The sequence below is a fragment of the Arachis stenosperma genome, chromosome 9 (assembly GCF_014773155.1).
Source record: "Arachis stenosperma cultivar V10309 chromosome 9, arast.V10309.gnm1.PFL2, whole genome shotgun sequence".
NCBI lineage: Eukaryota > Viridiplantae > Streptophyta > Magnoliopsida > Fabales > Fabaceae > Arachis > Arachis stenosperma.
Genome location: NC_080385.1, coordinates 76,838,663 through 76,847,148, shown reverse-complemented (window position 1 = coordinate 76,847,148; position 8,486 = coordinate 76,838,663). Strand labels below are relative to the sequence as shown.

Sequence of the window (8,486 nt, the reverse complement as noted above, 5' to 3'; positions counted from 1 at the left end):
CCTTTCTTCTGACTAGTCCCATTGTTCACAGGATTCCTTTCAGAAGTGTACATGAATTGGTTATTTGCAACCATTTCAATCAATTCTTGAGCTTCTGCAGGCGTCTTCTTCAGATGAAGAGATCCTCCAGCAGAGCTATCCAAGGACATCTTAGATAGTTCAGAGAGACCATCATAGAAAATACCTATGATGCTCCATTCAGAAAGCATGTCTGAGGGACATCTTCTGATTAATTGTTTGTATCTTTCCCAAGCTTCATAGAGGGATTCTCCATCCTTCTGTCTGAAGGTTTGGACTTCCACTCTAAGCTTACTCCATCTTTGTGGTGGAAAGAACTTTGCCAAGAAGGCACTGACTAGCTTTTCCCAAGAGTCCAGGCTTTCTTTAGGTTGAGAATCCAACCATATTCTAGCTCTGTCTCTTACAGCAAAAGGGAATAGCATCAGTCTGTAGACCTCAGGGTTAACCCCATTAGTCTTGACTGTGTCACAGATTTGCAAGAATTCAGCTAAGAACTGATGAGGATCTTCCATTGGAAGTCCATGGAACTTGCAATTCTGTTGCATTAGAGAAACTAATTGAGGCTTAAGCTCAAAGTTGTTTGCTCCAATGGCAGGGATAGAGATGCTTCTCCCATAAAAATCAGGAGTAGGTGCAGTAAAGTCACCCAGCACCTTCCTTGCATTGTTTGCATTATTGTTGTTTTCGGCTGCCATGTCTTCTTCTTCTTTGAAGAATTCGGTCAGGTCCTCTAAAGAGAGTTGTGCTTTGGCTTCTCTTAGCTTTCTCTTTAAGGTCCTCTCGGGTTCAGGGTCAGCTTCAACAAGAATGTTTTTGTCTCTGCTCCTGCTCATATGAAAGAGAAGAGAACAAGAAAATATGGAATCCTCTATGTCACAGTATAGAGATTCCTTGAAGTGTCAGAGGAAGAAAAATGGAAGACAGAGGTAAAAAATTCGAACTTATCAAAGAAGATGAAGTTCGAATTTTGCATTAAGGGATAGTGTTAGTCCAAAAATAGAAGGATGTGAGAAGGAGGAAAGTAATTTTCGAAAATTAAGTAAAAGATTTTGAAAACATTTTGAAAAACACTTAATTGATTTTCGAAAATAAGAGTGGAAAAGAAATCAAGTGATTTTTGAAAAAGATTTTGAAATTAGAAGTTAAAAAGATTTGATTGAAAACTATTTTGAAAAAGATGTGATTAAAAAGATTTGATTGAAAAGTTATGGTTTTAAAAAGATGTGATTGAGAAGATATGATTTGAAAACAATTTTTTTAAAAGATATGATTTGAAAACAATTTTAAAAGATATGATTTGAAAACAATTTGAAAAGATATGATTTTAAAAATTAATGACTTGCCTAACAAGAAAAGATATGATTCAAACATAAAACCTTCCTAAACAGAAAAGGCAAAAAATGTTCAATCAAATCATTAATTGTTAGTAAGTATCTTTGAAAAAGGAAATAAATTGATTTTGAAAACATTTGATTGAAAAGATATGATTTGAAAAAGATTTGATTTTGAAAAACTTTGAAAACTTGAAAAAAATTGATTTTGAAAACAAAATCTTCCCCCTTTGCCATCCTGGCGTTAAACGCCCAGAATGGTGCACATTCTGGCGTTTAACGCCCAAAACTATACCCTTTTGGGCGTTAAACGCCCAGCCAGGCACCCTGGCTGGCGTTTAAACGCCAGTCTGTCTTCTTCACTGGGCATTTTTGAATGCCCAGCTTTTTCTGTGTGATTCCTCTGCAGTATGTTCTGAATCTTCAATTCTCTGTATTATTGACTTGAAAAGACACAAATTAAAAATATTTTTGGATTTTTAATAATAAGGAATAATTAAAATGCAACTAAAATCAAATGCATGCAAGACACCAAACTTAGCAGTTTGTATACTACTGACACTAACAAGATGATAATGCACATGAGAAACAACAAAACACTCAAGTCAATAGAATTCAAAGATCAAAACAAGGAAATCATCAAGAACAACTTGAAGATTAATTAAGACACATCCATAAATTCGAAAAATGCAAGAAGAACAGAAACATGCAATTGACACCAAACTTAAGATGAGACTCTAGACTCAAACAAGAAATGTTTTTGGATTTTATGATTTTGTAATTTTTTTGGCTTTTTTCGAAAATTAAGTGAAAAGGAAAATAAAGGTATCAAAGTTCTTAATGAGAATTCCAGGAATCATGCAATGTTAGTCTAAAGCTTTAGTCTAAAGGAATTAGACATAGCTAGCTGAGCTTCAGCAAGACATTGCATTCAAGAGCTAAATTGATGATGATCAATCAGCTTTGGTGATGATAAGAACATCACCTTGAAACACTAGAATTCATTCTTAAGAACTCTGAAGAAAAATACCTAATCTAAGCAACAAGATGAACCGTCAGTTGTCCATACACAAGAACAATCCCCGGCAACGGCGCCAAAACTTGGTGCACGAAATTGTGATCACTACAACTTCGCACAACTAACCAGCAAGTGCACTGGGTCGTCCAAGTAATACCTTACGCGAGTAAGGGTCGATCCCACGGAGATTGGTGGTATGAAGCAAGCTATGGTCATCTTGTAAATCTCAGTCAGGCAGACTCAAATGGGTATAGTGATAAACGAAAATACATAAAGATAAAGATAGAGATACTTATGTATATCATTGGTGTAAGAGCTTCAAACAAGCATATGAAGATGCCTTCCCTTCCATCTCTCTGCTTTCCTACTGTCTTCATCCAATCCTTCTTACTCCTTTCCATGGCAAGCTCGTGTAGGGTTTCACTGTTGTCAGCAGCTACCTCCCATCCGCGCAGTGAAAGCTAATGCACACACTCTGTCACAGTGCTGCCAATCACCGGTTTGGTTCCCTCCCCTACCGGAATAGAATAACTCTTTTGCGTCTGTCACTAACGCCCAGTAGGTTACAGGTTTGAAGCACGTCACAGTCATTCAATCATTGAATCCTACTCAGAATACCACAGACAAGGTTTAGACCTTCCGGATTCTCTTGAATGCCGCCATCAGGTCCTGCCTATTCCACGAAGACTCCGAAGAATCCAAGAGATATTCACTAAGCCTCGGATGCTTGTAGAACAAGAATGGTTGTCAGTCACCTTGTTCATGGGTGAGAATGGTGATGGGCATCAATCATCACCTTCATCATGTTGAAGAACAAGTGATATCTTGGACAAAGAACAAGCGGAATTGAATGGAAGAACAATAGTAATTGCATTAATACTCGAGGTACAGCAGAGCTCCACACCTTAATCTATGGTGTGTAGAAACTCCACCGTTGAAAATACATAAGAACAGTGTGATCATTGGTTTCGGCCCCCAAAGAGGGAACCAGAAGAACCAAGATCATCAAAGGATCAAAAACAATCCAAAGATGAAAATACAATAGTAAAAGGTTCTACTTATAGAAAACTAGTAGCCTAAGGTGTACAAAGATGAGTAAATGACATAAAAATCCACTTCCGGGCCCACTTGGTGTGTGCTTGGGCTGAGCAATGAAGTAATTTTCGTGTAGAGACTCTTCTTGGCGTTTAACTCCCGTTTTAGTGCCAGTTTGGGCGTTTAACTCCCATTCTTATGCCAGTTTGGGCGTTTAACGCTGGGAATTCTGAGGGTGACTTTGAACGCCGGTTTGGGCCATCAAATCTTGGGCAAAGTATGGACTATTATATATTGCTGGAAAGCCCAGGATGTCTACTTTCCAACGCCGTTGAGAGTGCGCCAATTGGGCTTCTGTAGCTCCAGAAAATCCACTTCGAGTGCAGGGAGGTCAGAATCCAACAGCATCTGCAGTCCTTTTCAGTCTCTGAATCAGATTTTTGCTCAGGTCCCTCAATTTCAGCCAGAAAATACCTGAAATCACAGAAAAACACACAAACTCATAGTAAAGTCCAGAAAAGTGAATTTTAACTAAAAACTAATAAAAATATAATAAAAACTCAACTAAAACTAGCAAAAACATACTAAAAACAATGCCAAAAAGCATACAAATTATCCGCTCATCAGCTTGCTGTAGGTTGGTTATTTAACCACCTCTTAGCTTGGTCTTTTACAGCAAATGGAAACAGTAATAATCTGTAGACATCCTGATCCACCTCTTTATCACGCACTGTGTCAGCAAGTTGTAAGAATTGTGCCAAAAACTCAGTAGGTTCTTCCTGTGGAAGACCGGAATACTGGCAATTTTGCTGCACCATGATAATGAGTTGAGGGTTTAGCTCAAAGCTGCTTGCTTTGATGGGAGGTATACAGATGCTACTCCCACATGCAACTGTAATGGGGTTAGCATATGACCCCAGAGTCCTTTTGGACTGTTCATTCCCACTTATGTCCATGATGGAGAAAAGGGAATTGATGTGAATAGTAATCAAGATATATATGTATATATATTTTTTTTAAGAAGAGGAAAGATAAAAACAACAAAGAGACACCAAACTTAAAATTTTTCAGAAAATCAAACATGAATTTTCGAAAACCTAAAGAAAAACACAAAGAAGACACCAAACTTAGAATTTTTAAAAGATCAAAAAGGGACTAAGAACAAGTAATTTCGAAAAATTAAAAGAAAAACAAAAGCATGCAATTGACACAAAACTTAAAATATGAAATTATACTCAAAGAAAAGACTCTAAACCAACAAAATAAAACGGTCCTAATCTAAGCAACAAAATAAACCGTTAGTTGTCCAAACTCGAACAATCCCCGGCAACGGCGCCAAAAACTTGGTGCACGAAATTGCAATCACACTTTTGCAATCCCGCACAACTAACCAGCAAGTGCACTGGGTCGTCCAAGTAATACCTTACGTGAGTAAGGGTCGATCCCACGGAGATTGTCGGCTTGAAGCAAGCTATGGTTATCTTGTAACTCTTAGTCAGGATATCAAAAATTATCAAGATTGATTGTGAAAAGCAAAAGAACATGAAATAAGTACTTGATTTGCAGTAATGGAGAATAGGTTGAGGTTTTGGAGATGCTCTGTCTTCTGAACCTCTGCTTTCCTACTGTCTTCTTCTTCAAACACGCAAGACTCCTTCCATGGCAAGCCGTATGTAGGGTTTCACCGTTGTCAATGGCTACCTCCCATCCTCTCAGTGAAAATGTTCAACGCGCTCTGTAACAGCACGGCTAATCATCTGTCAGTTCTCAATCGGGTTGGAATAAAATCCAGTGATTCTTTTGCGTCTGTCACTAACGCCCAGCCCTCAGGAGTTTGAAGCTCGTCACAGTCATTCAATCCTTGAATCCTACTCAGAATATCACAGACAAGGTTTAGACCTTCCGGATTCTCTTGAATGCCACCATCAATTCTAGCTTATACCACGAAGATTCTGATTAAGGAATCCAAGAGATATCTACTCAATCTAAGATAGAACGGAGGTGGTTGTCAGGCACACGTTCATAGTTGAGAATGACGATGAGTGTCATGGATCATCACATTCATCAGGTTTAAGAACAAGTGATATCTTAGAACGGAAGCAAGCATGATTGAATGAAAAACAGTAGTAATTGCATTAATCCATCAAGACACAGCAGAGCTCCTCACCCCCAACCATGGGGTTTAGAGACTCATGCTGTAGAAGATACAATGAGAAACATGTAAAGTGTCATGAGGTACAGATACAATGTCAAAAGATCCTATTAATAGTGAACTAGTGACCTAGGGTTTACAGAAATGAGTAAATGACAGAAAAATCCACTTCCGGGCCCACTTGGTGTGTGCTTGGACTGAGCATTGAAGCATTTTCGTGTAGAGACTCTTCCTGGAGTTAAACGCAAGCTTTTATGCCAGTTTGGGCGTTTAACTCCAATTTTTATGCCAGTTCCAGCGTTAAACGCTGGAAATTCTGAAGCTGATTTACAACGCTAGTTTGGGCCATCAAATCTCGGGCAAAGTATGGACTATTATACATTTCTGGAAAGCCCAGGATGTTTACTTTCCAACGCCGTTAAGAGCGCGCCAATTGGGCTTCTGTAGCTCCAGAAAATCCACTTCGAGTGCAGGGAGGTCAGAATCCAACAGCATCTGCAGTCCTTTTTAGTCTCTGAATCAGATTTTTGCTCAGGTCCCTCAATTTCAGCCAGAAAATACCTGAAATCACAAAAAAACACACAAACTCATAGTAAAGTCCAGAAAAGTGAATTTTAACTAAAAACTAATAAAAATGTAATAAAAACTAACTAAAATATACTCAAAACATACTGAAAATAATGCCAAAAAGCGTATAAATTATCCGCTCATCAGGCACACTTGAACGTTAGTGACAATGTTGAGTGTCACTAACGTTCTCGAAGGCTAACAAGGCAACGTTAAAAGCCACGTTAACCCAGTTAACGTGGGCTTTAACGTGAGGCAAAGGGGTGCATGGAAACGTTAGTGACAATGTTTAGTGTCACTAACGTTCTCGAACTTGTATTTTCACTAAATGATAAAAACCCCTAACGTCTTGAGCTAAAGTCTATGCCCACTTCACACTATCTCTCTGCAAGTAAGCCAAGCCCAATTGAAGAAAGGAACTGCTTTAAGCTCAAAGATCCAGAGGCCCAAGACTTGAAGAGCTAACTAGAAGCTGAGAAGAGTAGTATATATAGGAGTAGTTTTGAAAGAGAGAGGAGCTTTTGGAAGGAGCTAGGACAGAGAACTACTCTTTATATTTACTTTCTTTGTACTTCTAGCTTTATCATGTATTCTCCATCTTTGATTTTGATTTCTAGAGCTATGAACAACTAAAACCCTTTCATTGGGTTAGGGAGCTCTGTTGTAATTTGATGGATCAATACTAATTTTCTTATTCTTCTTCTATCTTTCCTTTTGATTTTACTTGAAAGCTTTCGATCTTCATCCAATTGGATAGTTATCTTGGAAAAGAAGCTATTCAAAGATGGATCTCTTCGGATCCTTGAAAGAGGAATGAAGAGATTAGCTAGAAATGCTTTCTCATGCTGGACCAAATTGAGTGTGGATGGGTATGTGGCTATAACCCTCTAAGCATTTGATTTGGGAAGTGCATGTGGTATAATCAGTGACCACACTTCATCTCTTCTCATGAGCAATTGACCAAGGAATTGGCTATTGATCAAGATTTGAGAGATTGAATTGCAAGAAATTGTGATTCAATCACTTAAGATTGCCAAGGAGATCAATGAGTGCATTGATTGAGGAAGAGATGAAAATGAAATTGATCCGGAGAATGCAACATCTCCTAAGCCCAATGAACTCCCCATTTCTAATCTTACCCATTCTCTTTATTTTCTGCAATTTACTTTTATAAGCAATTCCCCCATTCCCATTTACAATTCTGCTATTTACTTTCAGTCATTTACTTTCTCGCCATTTTAATTTCTGCAATTATCAACTCTATTAATGGATTCGCTCAACTAGATCATTCCTCTAATTAAAGTTGCTTGATCAATCAATCCCTGTGGGATTCGACCTCACTCTATTGTGAGTTTTTACTTGATGACAAATTCGGTACACTTGCCGAATGGGAATTTGTTGAGAGACAAGTTTTACCCCGATCACAAGGAATGGTGCCATTTATTAGGGGTGGCTGGTCTGTGTTAAACCACGATTTTGTGGTTTATCTTGTGCTTATTTTGGGGAATTTTATCAACTTTTCTCACATTTATTCAATGAAATAGCATGGATTTGTAATTCTCCCTTGATTTGTGCTTAAATGTGAAAACATGCTTTTTAGGCCTTAAAATAGCTAAATTTAACTCACTTTAATTTCATTCGATGCCTTAATATATTTGTTGAGTGATTTCAGGTTCATAAGGCAAGTATTGGATGAAGAAGTGAGGAGAAAAGCATGCAAAGTGGGAGGACTCATGAAGAAATGAAGGAACCGTAAAGTTGTCAAGCCTGACCTCTTCGCACTCAATCGACCATAACTTGAGCTACAGAGGTCCAAATGAGGCGGTTTCAGTTGCTTTGGAAAGCTAACATTCGGGGCTTCAAAATGATATGAAATTTGCCATAGATGCCTGACGTCTAAGGATGCGCACGTGCATTGTATGCGTGTGTACCGATGGAGCAATGTGGGTCCATTTTGGGTAACTCGTTGGGGGCAATTTCTAGCTCATTTTGGGCCCAATCCAACTCATTTATGATGCTATTGAACCCAAGGATTGAAGGGGGAAGGAACCAAGTAGTCATAGTTTAGTTTTTATCATGTTTTAGGGTAGAATTCTAGAGAGAGAGAGGCTCTCTCCTCTCTCTAGATTTAGGATAGAAATTAGGGTAAAATTAGGTTAATCACTCTTAAATTTCTCTTTCAATTCTTGTTTTGATTTTAATTCTCATTATATTTTAGTGTTCTATTGCCTAAATCTTCTTAATTTCCCTTGTTGATTTCTTGTTTTTCTCTCTTTTATGTTGATGAACCATTGTTGGATTTTAATTTCTTCTATTGCAATTTTGTGTTTCCATGTTTCTTTTATGTTTATCTTCATTGCTA

At 38.0% G+C, this 8,486-nt stretch overlaps 1 non-coding gene across 1 annotated transcript; it reads left to right on the top strand.

Annotated features, from left to right (window-relative positions):
- Positions 1–203: 203 nt before the first annotated feature.
- On the top strand, positions 204–311 carry LOC130953139 (small nucleolar RNA R71). Its single transcript, XR_009075312.1, has one exon. It is a non-coding gene; the product is annotated as a small nucleolar RNA R71 (small nucleolar RNA).
- The last annotated feature ends 8,175 nt before the right edge of the window (positions 312–8,486 follow it).